The sequence below is a fragment of the Castor canadensis genome, chromosome 6 (genome assembly GCF_047511655.1).
Source record: "Castor canadensis chromosome 6, mCasCan1.hap1v2, whole genome shotgun sequence".
Taxonomy (NCBI): Eukaryota; Metazoa; Chordata; class Mammalia; order Rodentia; family Castoridae; genus Castor; species Castor canadensis.
The window spans coordinates 110,903,325-110,919,952 of NC_133391.1; the positions used below are offsets into that span (position 1 = coordinate 110,903,325).

Below are 16,628 nucleotides of genomic sequence, written 5' to 3' on the forward strand. Positions count from 1 at the left end.
CTAAGTGACCCTTAAGACTGACCTTCAGAGTTGGGACTTTCTCAGAGTTTCTTTGCTTTTTCCACTGGTAGACAACCCTTTCCCTTTCCTTTTCCCTCAGAGTACATTTAAGAGCAAGAATTCTTTTCTTTTTTGGGGTGGGGGAGGTATTGAGACAGGGTCTCATCATAGAGCCCAGGATGGCCTAGAACTCCAAATCCTCCTGTCTCAGCCTCATGAGTGATGGAATTATAGGTGTGTATCACCACACCTGGCTTTCTTTTTCTTTTCTCTTCTCTCTTCTTTTCTTCTTTCTTCTTTGGGTGCTGGAAATTGAACCTGGATCTCACACATGCTGAGTTATACTTCCACTAAGCTATAGGCACAGCCAAAGATTTCTTTCTTTTTTTCTTTCTATCACTCCCCCTTTCCATCTCCTTCCTTCCTTCCTTTTTTTAAATTTTGTTTTGTTTTGAGACACTGTATAGCCCCAGGCTGTGCTCACACTATTGATCCTTTTCCTCAGCCTCCAGAGTACTATAACCATGGACATGTGTCACAACTTCTGATTAAGAATCTTTTTCTTGAAGGGTAGTAAATATAGACTGGAAGGTCATGCATTCTCCATACATCCCAACTTTTTAATTCAGAGGTTATAACATAAAAGCGACCACAGATAGGTAAAGAAACTTTTATGCCTATACATACACTTTTTATTTACAAAAAATGGTGGACACCCAGTGTAGATCATAGCAGAGTTTCCTGCCCCTTCTTCCACATAGCAACCAAATTCTATCTTGTATCAGTTGGGGTCTTTAACATGAGCAAATGTCCTACTCCTTCCCCAGTGTCAGTTGTCCTTCACTTTCTATTAGCAAAGGATCCTGGATGTCAGCAGGTTTCCTCTTGCCAGGGGGATGGCTTTTGTTTAAGAGAAGACTCTGGGGCATAGACAGGCTCCATTCCTGTCATCCATCAGCATTTGACCACCACTTATACTTATGTTGGGGCCAGTATAAGGACAGGCTGCTCCAGGTATTCATGCTGCCCCCTTTTACATCTTCTGCTTTCTTGTGCATTTCACAATCAGTCTTTCTTCTGAGTTCCTGGAGTAAATTCATGGAAAATGGTTGGATAGGAGGTACAGAGTTCTCTCCTATCTTGAGCTTCCAGAAATCCTAAACTTGGCCCTTAAGAATTTGTTACATTTATTCATTTGCTCATTACCCACTTCAATGATCTGCCCCCCTTCCTCTTATTCTGTCAAAGGTAACATAGTTGTATGTCTCATTTCTCTTCACAGGGGCTTGTCATTTAGTAATTCAGTTCAACTGGTTATCTGGAAAACTCAGTTTTCTGATATATTAAAAACATTATGATTTTGTAAATTATCTGGCCTTTTTTTTTGGTACTGGGGCTTGAACTCAGGGTGTATTCCTTGAGCCACTCCACCAGCCCTTTTTTATGATGGTTTTTTTTGAGATCAGGTCTTGCATACTATTTGCCTGCTGGCTTCAAACTGTGATCCTTCTGATCTCTGCTTCTTGAGTAACTAGGACTACAGGCATGAGCCACTAGCATCTGCCTTATCTGGCCTTTTCTTATTGTTAAATTAAAACATTCTCTTGTGGCTTTCTCCTTCTAAACCTAACCAAAAAAAAAAAAATTGTATGTGTGTGCGTGTGTGAATGGAGTTTGAACTCAGGGCTTCATTCTTGCAAAGCAGGTGTTCTACTGCTTGAGCCACACTACCAGTCCATTTTACTTGGGTAGTTTTGGAGATGGGATCTTGAAAGCTATTTTTCTTGGGCTAACCTTGAACCTCAATCCTTCTGATCTCAATCCAAGCAGGTAGGATTACAAGAGAGAACCACTGGCACCTGCCCCCCCCCAAATTTTTAATGAGTAGAAAAAATAAAAGTGTATTATCCATAGTTAGGAGTTGGAGAATAATTATTTCCACTTCATTTCTTAGCCAGCTCTCTCTTACCCTTCACATCTAAGAAACCAGTCTTAGATGCTGTTATTGTGTGATGTAAGCTTATCTCCACTATGGATCACTGCTGGGAACTCCAATAGCATTTTATGTTTTTCTTATTTTAGACTTTCCCATTCATGCAGTTTAGGTTACTTTACCTACTCTCAGAGGATAGGCCTGGAAGAAATGGGAGAAAAATGAAAGGACCACTAACCAGGTCAACAAATCACTAAGGGAGTTAGCGATGATGTACCTGATAGAATTCTCATAATCTTCTCCCCTGACTCTTAGAAATTCTTTCTTGGTCTGTGCTGATCATGATTTTGGGGTAATAATAAGGTGCATGTTCTATAGAAGCATCAATATTAGGGGAAAGAGGTTATAATGATTCATGCTCCTAGCAGTGAAAAGATCAATAAAAGAAACACATCTTTTTCAAGGTGACAAAGCATATAACAGTGATCCATAGTGGAGATAAGCTTACATCACACAATAACAGAGTATAAGAGGGTTCTGATATTAACATTGTGTTAGGATCACAAAAGCAAATAAGATAGAGTCCTTGCTTCCAAGAGCTGAGAGTACATCAGAGTGACAGACATTTGAACAAACCATTGGAACACAATGTAAACAGCACTATAATAGAAATATGTAGAGTTTTATGGATGCATGTGGAGAGGCTGCTAATCTCAAGTGTCAGGGGTAGGATGGGGGGTGGAAAGGAAGACTCACTGGAGGATGTGAGGACATGACAACTTGAGCTGCCTTCTAAAGAATGAGTAGGAGTTAGCTTCTATCTCACAAGCAGATTTTATAATCAAGAGCAATAAATCACTCAGACAGTAGTTTCATTGCATTTTTATTGAGAACAGTTCCAATAGCACCCTTTATTTCACCTATCATAACACTTATCATGCTGTATTATAATTACCTGTGCTCGTGTCTGTCTCTCCACCAACCTCTAAGCTCTGTGGTGACAGGGACCATGTCAGTCAAGTCACAGCTGTATTCTCTGCATCTAGCACAGGGCCTGGCACAGGGTGATAAATAAATGCTTGCTAAAGGAAAGAGCAGCATCAAAATATTTTACACAGATGTTAGAAATAACTGCTGGAGAAACAAGCTTGACACTCGGTGAAAATAATATAAAACTTAAGTGTCAGCTTTATGTACCTTACTTTTAGTCAGTACTTACGATAGTAAGGGCATAAAACTTGGGTTGTATCTTTGAGCTGATGTAAAAGATCCAGAGACTGAACTACTGTTTACTATATAGAAATGCAAAAGAGATTAAGAGTAATGTTCTGATCCTTTTTTTATTTTACATAAAAAGGAGGGTTAAATTCCAAACTCTTCAATGTCCCATGAAATTTAATGATAAGGATTCTTTAAAAAAAGAAAAGAAAAAACTCACATGTTTAATGGTAAATATTACATGTTATAACCTGATAGGAAGGAGAAGCTGAAAGGGAACCCAATATCCCCATTTTTACTGTAGAGGCAATAAACTTCAGCTTGAAGTTTAATGCTTTATGATGTGTGGATACTTACTGGGTCACATGAAAAACATCCCACTCTATAAAGAACATTGGTATTTGCAATAAATTAAATCCTAAATAGATGATAGTAATGGTTCTCAAACATTAGGGTACATCAGAATTACATGATGGGATTGTAATAATATAGATTTCTGGGCTCCATACCCAGTGCTTCTGATTTAGTAGATCTGGGGTAAGGCCAAGAATTTATATTTCTAAGAAGTTCCCAAGGACACTAATGGTGGCTTTCTGTTGCTGGGGGAGGAGGGGAGGAGCACTATTCGTTAGGAATCCTACAGCTACCCTTTACCTTCACTGAAGCTTTAATATCTCACTTATTATATCCTTCCACTCTTCATTTGAGCTTAAACACCTCTCTCTATCTTAGACAATTTGAGACTTTCTTTTATAAATTTTTCTACTTGGAAATCCTTTAGAAATGCTTAGAAATAGCCATGGGCCATTGCAATAAACATACATTTTTGTTACATTTCCTTAACAACAGGATAAGGTGAAAGGTTAAAAATTAATTAGAGCACCATGAAATTGGTAAGGTTGGGACTTTGGCTTTCCTTTTCTGGCAACATGACAGTTGAAAAACCCAAAACTCCATTTTAAATTCATAATCAAAGTTGGGCATGCTGGAACATGTCTGTAATCACAACACTCAGGGGCTGAGGCAGGAGGATCTTGAGTTTTAAGCTGTCCTGGGCACCCTGGTGAGTGCCTGTCTCATCTGCCTCTCCTCCTCCCAAATAAACCATAATCAAAGGCAGTGTTTTGTTTTCCTTCCCTCCTTCATTCCTTCCTTTTTCTCTTTCTTCCTCTTTTTTTCCTTCTTTCTTCTCTCTCTCAATTTCTCTCTCGTTCACTCTCTTTCTAAGACAGGGTCACTATGTAGCTCAGCCTGGCCTGGAACTTGAAATCTTTCTGAGTGCTGGGATTATACACATAGCCAGTTGAGTAGTAGTGGTTTTTATTTTTTTGCTTGTTTTTTGTTTTAGTTTTTTAAATTATTAAAACACAGAACTTGGAGCCACACTGCCTGAATTTGAATACCTGTTCTGCCACTTCATAGCTGTGTGGTTTTGTGCAAGTAATTAATTTAGTCTGTGCCCCAGTTTCCTTACCTGTAAAGTACGGAAAAATATCTCTTGTTCTTGTGTTTTAGCATGCTTGGGTTTGAGCTCAGGCCTCACCCTTGCTGAGCAGGCACTCTACTGCTTGAACCATGCATCCAGCCCATGTTATCACATATCTTATAGAGAGTTATATGAATACTAAATACAAAATTCTTAGAACAATATCTGACCCATTGTGTATACTCTATATAAATACTAGGTATGTATGTATCTATGTATGTATATATGTTTATTTATGGTGCTAGGGACCAAACCCAGGGCTTTGCATATGGTAGGCAAGTACTCTAGAACTGTTCTAGTCCCCCAACCCTGCTCGTACTATTATTTTGTTATTATCATTATTGAGTAGACCCACCCTATCTGAGGGTTTGCAGAGTCAAACAACCTTACCTTGTGTACTATGTGGTAACTATTGTGTATGTTACAATGTTTTGGTCTGTACTGAAAATGTGTAGTTTTTTTTTTCTTGTCATTATTCTCTAACCAATATAGTATATCACCTATTTACATGGTATTTATATTGTATTAGGTATTATAAGTAATCTAGAAATGATTTAAAGTATATGGGAGGATATGTGTAGGTTACATGCAGATAGTATGCCATTTTATAAAAAAAGGACCTGTACATATGGATCTTGGATCCATATGTACATGTATATGTATGTGTGTGTGTTCTAAAACCAGTTTACCATAGTGAAAGATGCACATCCCTCAAGACAAGTGGGAAATATGCAGGCATTCAAATTAAATAGAACAGAAAACCAGACCAGGCACTGTGGTTTATTGGTCTCAGTAATCTAAGGATGGATTTTTTATGCCTGAACAAAATGGTCTGCTTAAAATCTTATCCTTAATAAGAGTCAACAAGTTTTCAGTTATCAGATAGGAAAGTTAGTCTACTTTGTGTTGAGTTCTGGTTATGTAGACCCTTATGACTACAGAGTTCAAATTTATACTATACCTGCTCATGGAGTTCTTCAAATTGAGAAATTAACATAAAAATTAATCCTGAGCTACTGTATTCCTAGGAAATATCAAAGAAGAAAATACAAAAGTTCTTTAAAGAGACAGTCTAGGGTTCTGTAGATCAAACCTCTTTGAAATGAAAATGAGCTTAAAAATCAAAACTTACAAAGCATATGTAATAATCTACCACGAATTAGAATGAACAGACACAATAAACAGTAAGACTTGGCCCTAAGAATTCTGTATAATAGAACATTCTACTAGAGACCATCACATAAAAACAAGGTCATATCATAGATATTTAAAAATACAAATTCTATTTTAAAAATTAAGGAAGATGGCAGAGTTGGACATCAGGCAGTATAGTCCTATGGACCACTACTGTCAGTAAGATTTTCTTCCATTTGTATGAAATAGTGGTTTAGGAATAAAATTTTGCCTTGAACACAGAAGCAAGGACTGTCATGGTTGTCCTGAGGTGACTGTAATCAGCAAGAGACTGAAATAAACATACATCGTACCCACATTCATTGAAGGAGTGTGCTGAACAAGAGCACATGGCAGTTATATATCCTGATTATGAGAGTTTTTGCTTAAGACACCATTATCAGTCAGGTTATGAGTACAAAAAACTGGAAATCCCAAAGTCTCATATGGCTTCCGCTCAGAAGCTAGTTAAATACATAATTGATTCCAAGATGGGAGAGACAGTCAGTAAACAATGGGAAGGTATAAAACATAGTGAAACAGATACAAATGTTGCATTGATGATTAAAAATGTACACTGATGGGGATAAGTCATTGCCACAAGCAGAAAGAACTCATTTTCAGGTTTTCTTAGCAAAGAGGAGAGCAAACTTGTGTTCTTTTTTCCACTCATGGAACATTGGAAAGTTCAGAGATTTTGTAGCTTCTCTAGCTAATCTTAAAAATGACGATTACAAGTTAACTGCTAAGAAATTAAGGTTATGTCACACTACTTCAAGAGAAGCTTTATTTTGGGGTCATACTTTTAAAAGCTGGATTGCTAAAGAAAATTCTTAATGTTATAATTCGCAGGTAAATGGATAGAATTGGAGAACATCATTCTGAGTGAGGATAGACTGGCCCAAAAGACCAAAAATCGTATGTTCTCCCTCATATGCGGACATTAGATCAAGGGCAAACACAACAAGGGGATTGGACTTTGATCACATGATGAAGCGAGAGCACACAAGGGAGGGGTGAGGATAGGTAAGACACCCAAAAAACTAGATAGTATTTATTGCCATAAACGCAGAGAAACTAAAACAGGTACTTTAAAGCAACTGAGGCCAATAGGAAAAGGGGACCAGGAACTAGAGAAAAGGTTAGTTCGAGAAGAATTAACTTAGAAGGTAACACCCACGTACAGGAAATCAATGCATGTCAACTCCCTGTATAGCTATCCTTATCTCAACTAGCAAAAACCCCTTGTTCCTTCCTATTATGGCTTATACTCTCTCTACAACGAAATTAGAGATAAGGGCGGAATAGTTTCTGCCTGGTAGAGAGGGGTAAAGGAGGGTAAAAGAGGGAGCCGTGGGGGTGGGAAAGGGGGGAGAAATGACCCAAGCAATGTATGCATATATGAATAAAATAAAAATTAAAAAAAAAGAAAATTGTTCTTTATGTAATGGTGGAAATATTATTATTTTTGGAATATTTTAATGATGAAGAACAGTTTCTAAAACATGTTTATTCTTACTTGAATTCAAAAATTCAAGCCAGACTAAGAAAGAAGTCAGGAAAACAATCTCATTCACAATAGCCTCAAAAAATAAAAACTTAACCAAAGATATTAAAAACTTCTACAATGAAACTCCAAAACATTGAAGAAAGAAGATGAAAAGACCTTTCATCTTCATGGACCAACAAAATAATATTTTGAAAATGGCTATACTACCTAAAGCAATCTACAGAACCAGTGCAATGACCATCAAAATCCCAATGTCATTCTTCACAGGAATAGAAAAATTGTCTTAAAATTCATATGGAGGCACAAAAGACCTCAAATAGCTAAAGAATACAGAGCAAAAAGAGCAATGCTGAAGGCATCCCAATATCTGAGCTTAAGTTATACAACAGAGCCATAGTAACAAAAATAGCATGGTTCTGACCAAAGACCAGACAGACAGTCCAATGGACTAGAAGACTCAGAAATAAATCCACATAGCTACAATCATTTGATTTTTTTTTAAGGTGCCAAAGCCACATGTTGGAGAAAAGAAAGTCTCTTCAACAAATGGTGCTGAGACAACTAGATACCCATATGCAGAAGACTGAAACTAGACCCCTATCTTTTACCCTGTACAAAAATTAATTCAAAATTAATCAAAGATATTAAAGTCCTGAAACTTTGAAACTGTTACCAGAAAGCTTAGTGCTAGTGAGTACCTCATTCTTGCATCCAGCCAGAGAATAATTCATGCATGCAAAAATGTAGTAAAAGTAATAGCAATTTATTAGGAAAATATTTAGTATAATAGGATAAAAGTGGGAGAACACCCAAGTGTATTGCAGCACCATCCACAGTAGCCAAGCTATATAATCAGCCTAGGTACCCAACAACAGATGAATGGATGAGGACAATGTGGTATATATACATACATTTAGCCATAAAGAACAATGAAATTGTGTCATTTGTAGGAAAATGGACAAAACTGGAAATCATCTTATTGAACAAGATAAGACATACTCAAAAAGACAAATACCACGTTTTCTCTCATATGTGGACTACAAACCTAAATAATGATAATTATTATGATGATTATATGACATGAATATAAAAGGAGACTGGGGAAGGAACCAGTGGGGGGTGCAGGAGAAAAAGAGTGATGGGGTGTAAATATGATTGAAGTACATTGCATGTGTGTATGAAAACAGCATAATGAAACCCACTAAAAACTGTAAAATAAAGTGGGGGCCATAGGAGGAGTAAAAGCAAGAGTAGTAGAAGGGTGAATTGGATCAAAGTACAATGTACATATGTGTAGAAATAGCAATAAAACATTTTTGTACAATTAATAGATGGTAATAAAAATTTTAAAGAAGAATTCAAGGATTGGAGGAGTGGGACAAGCAGTAGAGTGAGGCCCTGAGTTCAAACCCCAGTATTGCAAAAAAAAAAAAAATGTCCAAGCCAGAAATCACATAGAAAATTCTATGTATATGTTTAAGTCAACTTCTTGTACTACAGATATTTTTTTTTTATTTTTAAAAGCCGTTTTTTAGTTTATTTCCATTGTATCATAATTTGCATGATTAATTTTCTAAGTTTTTGTGTTTTAAAGCTTAACTATGAATTGATACTCAATTATTAGCAAATTCTTGTATTTGATAAGCATTTATTAGTTTTTGCTGTATAAACAGCAAAAGTGTATTTCACGCTTAGTTAATGTCAGCTGTTGATCAGCTGTGGCATTGCTCCATGTCATCTTCATGCCAGGATCCAAGATGAAGCACCACTCCCCCAGCCAGCCTTTTTGTGATTTCACCATTCTTATGACAAAGAGAGCATTTCAGTTGATGCTTAGAAGATGGATTTGCCACTTTTGCTTTCAGCAAGTCACATGGTAAAGCCTACTATTATGGGGCCAGAATGTATAGCCTTACTATCTTTCTACATTGTAATGTGTAAATTGATATGTGTACATGAATTATAGAAATGTGGAGATTATCTCATTCAGTTGTTTAAACTTTTGGATGAGGACTCTCTGGTCCAAGAAAGGAAAATTATTTTCTTGGCTCTGGGGTATCTTTTTTCTTTTTTCTTTCTTGAACTCAGTGCCTTGCACTTGCTAGGCAAGTGCTCCATCTCTTGAGCCACACCCTCAGGGGCCTATTTCTGATAAAGAACTACCTTCAGTAGGATTCATTTTTTTGTTTTTGTTTTTGTTTGGAGAAAGATGAGATAACCAAACTTCATTACAGACTCTATATGTATTAAAGCAAAACATAAGCCAAAAGTAACTACATTTTACCAACAAACAAAAATTAAGGTTCCAGACTAATGTTTTCTGCATTTATCCAATGAAGAATGACTACAGAAGGAATATAAATTGTTACTGTTTGATTTTTATCCCTCTTCTGTGCTAATTATCATGAAGATAACAGTGGCTTTAGATTTAATTATAGGAATAAGCTTAGCATGTTCAATTGGTCTAGAAAAAGAAATTGAAAAGAAGAAAATCTTGACTACAAAGTACAATTTCAAAAATACATTCACAAAAATTTTAATAATCACAGCTAAAGTGACAATTGATAAATTGTAGGATCTTAAACAATTGGCAACTATAGATAGAAATATAAGAAGTAAAGAGCAGGGGACTGAACATCCTGGTTTGTCCAGGACTTTTCTGGTTTATGTACTAAATGCCTCATATCCTGGGAAACACTTTAGTCCTGGGTAAATTTGAATGGTTGACCACTCTATTAAAAGATATGAAAAGAATGAGAAGGTCCAGCCTAGTAATTCCATTATGAAAGAATATTAACTGGGAGAGAGAATATTTGAAGAGATAATAACTGCAAATTTTCTAGAATTGAAGACTATGAGTTCTAAGAAAAACTGAATAAGAGATTCCGGAATCATAGATACCAAGAAAGAAAAGTAATAAAAAATATTCCTTGACTCATCATAGTGAGATGCAGACATCAGTGGTAGCTAATCAGAATTACCATGCAGAAAAACCATTACCTTATAAAGGAATAAAATGCATACTGGCAAAAGATAATATTAACATTATGCAAAAGTCAATATAATAATAATTTTAAAAGCCTGAGATGAAATAATTTGGTAAATAGATTCTATACCAAACAAAAAGTATTTACAAATTGAGGCAACACCCCACACTCTGACACCATGAAAAGCTATTCTCACACTCATTGCTAAAAAGGGAGCCAGCATCCCTGCCTGTGGCCCAGCCATACCCTAGACCCAGCTTCTCTCTTCCCTAGGTGTTGAGAGACAGGAGGGCTATGTACCACCTGCTGGCCATCTTTGCATAGTGCTATTGCTGGCATTCACTCTGAGCCTCTTGGTACAACAAAGGGAAATCTATAGTAGCCAAAGTTGAAAAGAGAGCTTAAACTACAATAGTAAGGAAACACCACAGTTTACTCTGAGGGATCTGCCAAAAAAATGAAAGTTAGAGTTTCATGATTAATGGCAATGTAGGAGACAAGTGAAGAAATACATGAATGAATGAAATGTCCATTTGAGGCTTTTCCAAACATCAGCCAAGATCTTAGAAGGGCTACAGTGAAAGAATGAGAGAAAAAATATTCTCTGCTGGAAAAAAGAACCATTTAAGGAAAGCTGGCTTTTATAGATTTTGACATGGAGTGGAAGAGAAAAAAATTTTACCTGGTGAATTCATAAGTGCAAACTTGTCCACATATGAGTTTATGGAACTTTGTTATTCAAGTAGCTCAATATATCATTAGTGCTAAAATTGAATTTCTTTTAGAATGAATAGTTGCCAGCCCCCTTGTTCAGGTATATTCAGGAAATTTCTTGCTCCATATTTTATAAAGGTATTATATAAAGTTCAATGAACTTCCTTATTTGTGACAATCAATATTTGACATTCTAAAAGTTGAAGTCATTTGGTCTACAGTTAGATTTTAATAAAATTATGCAACTCCCTAGATCTTTAATTACATACTCACCAAGCCACATGCAATCAATGCTTCCAAAAGACTTCTTTTATTAAAAAATAATAACCTTCTTTTTAATGCTTCCTTAATAACTACTGACTTCTAATAAAGGTTGTCATGATTGTTGGGGTTTTCTAAAAAGTTATATATATATTCTGATATTTTCTTTAATTTTAGCACAGTAAAAATTATATGCTGAATTATTTAATGTCTATGTGATTAGAGAAAGAGAAGGAATTAGGTATGAATAGAAGTAGAGAAAGATTGGTATTTTGAGGATTAAGCATTAACATATCCTAAAATGTTTTACAGCTGTAAACCAAATATTTCCAAGCACATGGATATGGTTTGAGGGTGCCATAGACTATGACTTTCAGAGTCATGGTATTTCAGTGAATTGTCAATATCTCCCTCTACCTCAAGCCCTCTAGGCTTCTTGGGTGGTATTTCAGATGCATTCAAGGGCTCTGCTACTTACACCAAATCTCCTCTCCACATCTACTGAGTGTGATCTTCCCACGGGCTCACAGTCTCCACTAGGGTGCTCTGTAGTTCCTTAGGAAGAGACTTGTCTTGCCAAGGGTACTGACTTTTGTGGCAAATCCATCACAGTGTCACCCTGACACTTTCAACCTCCCTGCCCTGGGGTCAAGTTCTTTAAATGCACACATAGGGAAACTGGACTTCTCTCCATGGGAATAAGTCCTGGCCCCTGAACAGACCTGAATTATCAGTTGTCATCTGTGCCTCTCATCTCATTGTTGCTTCAGTCCCTGGCCAAGTCAAAAAAGTATTTTTCCCTACTCATGTCACTCAGCAAATTGATGTCTGCATTCCAGTTTAGGTCCAATTGGAGTATCTACCTACAAAACATCTTATTTATTCAGAAAACACCTGTGTAGTACTTATTATTTGCAGGATGCTATGTTTGGAGCTATGACAGGCATAGGAGGAATCTCTACTCATGAGATTTGATGTGTTTGCACCTGAAACAGATGGCCGAAAGAGTCCAGTCCACCAAAGAAAGCCATTAACCCTGTGACATTTTGAAACTTGACATTTAAAATATCCACGGGAGGCTAAGCCAGATAAAGAGAAGACTAAATTATTCCCAAAGGTTAAGGAATAAGGGTGAGGAATTTTATCATTCAGGAAAATGAATAAAAATTCAAAGCAGCTTTAGTCAAGTACACGGTTGTCCATGAGAGGCCGTCATCTGGGGCAAAAACTACCACCAAGCTGTCAGATTCATATGAAAGCCTCATTAAGTCTTTCACTAGAGTCTTGCCATAGACCAGCAAATGGCTAGGGCTGGACCCTGTCTCCCCTAAAGAAAATACCCGATCACACTCCTCTGATGGAGCATGGTAAGTAGATAGAGTGTAGACAAATGAATTCTGTGAATTTTGTATCTAAGAGCTCACACCTGACCAGCTGATCGTCAGGAGGAACTTAAGCCATAATGCTGATGTCTGCAAGAGATGTGCTTATGACCATAGGGAAGAAAAACATAACAGAAGTAGTTTCCTACTGTGTGTGAATGTATCCCAGATGGGAACATTTACCTTGACAAAAAAATGAAATATTCTGTATCTTGGATTTCTTTTTCAGTTCTGAAACTACAGGGTCTGTATCCAGATGTGGATATTCTGCATCTGTGCTGTCAAATACAGTAATCACTGTGGCTACCGAGCACTTGAAATGTGGCTTGTCAGAATTGAGATGCACTGTGAGCATAAAATATGCACTATGTTTCAAAGATTTATTAAAATAGACAATGTAAAAAAGCTCATCAAATTTTTTAAATAGATCATAAATTGAAATGATGTTTTGAGTAAAATAAAATACATTTTTAATTGATTTCACACCTTCCTTTCATATTTTATTTGTTTGTGTACATTAATTGTACAAAGGGGTTTCATGGTGTTATTTCCGTGTATACATACAATGTTCTTTAATCAAATTCACCCCTTCTATTATACTCTTTTTAACCCCTTTTTCAAACAGTAGTTAGTGGTTTCATTATACTATTTTCATGTATATATAATGTACTTCATTCATGTTAACCCCTAATCACCTTGTCTTTTCCCCCTCCCTCCACTGACTCCTTTTACCAGACATATCCCATATCCCACCACTGTCATTATTACATTACAGCTAGATTCCACACAGGAAAGAAAACATGTGATATTTGGCTCTTTGAGCTTGGCTTAGCTCTCTTAACAGGATGATCTCCAATTTCATCCATTTTCCTGCAAACAATATAATTTCAATATATTGTTTGAATGTTGGCTGAATAATATTCCACTGTGTGTATATACCACATTTTCTTTATCTATTCATCGGTTGTTTGGCACCTAGTCTGATTCCATACCTTGGCTATTGTGAATAGTGTTGTAATAAACATGGGTGTTCAGGTATCTGTATTTATGTTGACTTAAATTCCTTCAAATACATTCCAAGGAGTGGTATAGCAGGGTTATAAGGTAGTTCTACTTTTAGTTTTCTGAGGAGCCGCCATACTTAATTCCATAGTGGCTGCACTAATTTACATTCCCACCAACAGTGAATAAGGATTCTTTTTTCTCCACATCCTCAACCAAAATTTGTTTTTCTACTGATGGGCATTCTCACTAGGGTAAAATAGAATCTCAGTGTGATTTTGATATGCATTTTCTTTATGGCTATGCCATTTTTTTTTGAGAACTGTCTGTTCAATTAATTATTAATTGAATTATTTGTTCTTTGGGTATTTAATTTTTTGAGCTCTTTGTATACTCTGGATTTTAATCCTTTATCCTATGAACAGCTGGCAAAGATTTTCTCTCATTCTGTGGGCTATTTCTTGATTCTGATAATTGTTTCATTTGATGTGCCAAGCTTTTTAAATTTGATACAATCCCATTTGTCAGTTCTTGCCCTTAAGTCCTGGGCAACTGGAATTCTATTCAGAAAGTTGTTGCCTATATTTTTGCTCTTGGGGTTTTAAAAAAATCTGTGTGTGTGTGTGTGTGTGTGTGTGTGTGTGTGTGTGTGTGTGTCTGTGTGTGTGTGTGTGTGTGTGTGTGTGTGTGTGTGTGTGTGTTTTATCTTTGATCCTTTTGAGTTGATTTCTTTTGGGGGGATAGTACTAAGGTTTGAACTTGACAGGTAGGTGCTCTATCACTTGAGCTATGCCCCAGTCCTTTTTGTTTTAGTTATTTCAAATAGGATCTTGTATTTATGCCAGGGTTGGCCTGGAATGCAATTCTCCTATTTATGCTTCTTATGTAGCTAGGATGACAGGTGTATGCCACAGTGCCCAGCTATTATTGGTTGAGATGGGCATTTCATAAACTGTTTTTGCTCCAGCTTTTCTCAAACTGCAATCATCCTGACCTCCACCTCTTGAATAGCTACAATTACAGGTATGACGCACCACAACCAGTCTTGAATTGATTTTTGTTTCATTCTTTTACATGTAGATATCCAGTTTTCCCAGCACCATTTGTTGAAGAGGCTATCTTCTCCATTGCATGTTTTTGGCACATTTGTAAAAATCATGTGGCTGTAGTAGTGTGGGCTTATTTCTGGGTTTTCTATTCTATTCCATTGGTCTATGTGTCTGTTTTGTACTAGAATCATGCTGTTTTTGTTTCTGTGGCTCTGTAGTATAGTTTGAAGTCAGATATTGTGATACCTTTAGCATTGCTCTTTGGTTAGGATTGCTTTGGCTATTTGAGGTATTTTTTGCTTTCATGTGAATTTTAGGACTGATTTTTCTATTTCTGTGAAGAATGACATTGGGATTTTGATGGAAATTGCATTGAATCTGTAGATGGCTTTTAGTAGTATAGCCATTTTCAAAATATTAATTTTGTCAGTCCATGAAGATGGAGCCTTTTCCATCTTCTACTGTCTTCTTTGATTTTTTTCTTCAGTGTTTCATAGTTTTTATTGTACACAAAAACTTCTTGATTTCTTTCCCAGTATATCCATTGTTGGTGACAGAAAGTTGCTGATTTTTGTATGTTAATTTTGTATATTGCTACTTTTCCAAAAATGCCTATCAGAGCTAGAGTTTTTAGATGGAGTCTTTAGGGTCTTTTAAGTATAGGATCATATTGTCTGCAAATTGGGGTAATTTGACTTTTTCCTTTCCTATTTGCATCTCTTTTATTTCTTTTTCTTGCTTTATTTCTCTGGTTAGGAATTCAATACATTTTGAATAAGAGTTGGAAGAGTGTACACCCTTGTCTCATTCATGAATTTAGAGGAAATGGTTTCAGTTTTTCCTCGTATAAAATGATGTTGGCTATTCGTGTCATACTTAGCTTTTATTATGTTAAGGTGTGTTCCTTCTATTCCTAGTTTCTTCAGAGCTCTTACCACAAAAGGATGTTTAATTTTGTCAAAAAATTTGCTTTGAGATGACTGTGGCTTTTATCTCTAATCCTGTTTAGGTTCAGTATTATGTATATTGATTTGTATATTTGAACCATCCTTGTATCCATAGAGTAAAACCAACTTGATTTTGATGTATGGTCTTTTAAATGTGTTGTTGAATTCAGTTTGCAAGTATTGTATTAAGAAGTTTTGTATCTATGTTCATCAGGGAAATTGGTCTATAATTTTTTATTTTGTTGTGTCCTTATTTGGTTTCGATAGCAGGGTAATAGTAGTTTCATAGAATGAGTTTGACAGCATTCCTTCCCTTTCTGTTTTATGAAATACTTTGAGGAGCATTGATGTTAGTTCTTTAAATGTCTGACAGAATTTGGCAGTGAATCTACCTAGTTCTGTGTTTTTCTTTGTTGAGAGAGTCTTTATTACTACTTTAATGTCATTGCTTATTGCATAGATCTGTTTAAGTGGTTTATATCCTTTTGATTTAATTTTGCTATCTAGAAATGCATCCATTTCTTCCAGATGTTCCAGTTTATAAGAATGTAGATTTTTAGTCTTCCTTAATGATCCTCTGATTTCATTGGTATTTATTGTGATATCCACTTTCTCATATCTAATTTTATTAATTTGGATCTTCTTTTCATTAATTTGTCTAAGGTTTGTCAATCTTGCTTATATTGTCTCAGAAACAACTTTTTGTGCTATTGATTCTTTGTATAATTATTTAGTCTTCATTTCATTAATTTCTGTTCTAATCTTTATTATTTCTTTCCACCTACTAACTTAGGGCCTTGTTTGTTCTTATTTTTCTAAGTGTTTGAGGTATATTGTTAGGTTATTTAGTTGAGGTCTGTTTTTTAACTATAAACACTCAGAGCTATAATTTTTCATCTTAGCACTGCCTTTGCTGTATCCCAGAGCTTCTGGTAAATTGCGTTTTCATTTTCATTTGATTCTAGG

The 16,628-nt window shown here is 36.0% G+C and overlaps 1 pseudogene; it reads left to right on the top strand.

The window, feature by feature from the left end:
* Window positions 1-5,940: 5,940 nt before the first annotated feature.
* Window positions 5,941-16,628, top strand: part of LOC141424302 (AN1-type zinc finger protein 1 pseudogene) — a 93,643-nt pseudogene continuing 82,955 nt past the window's right edge.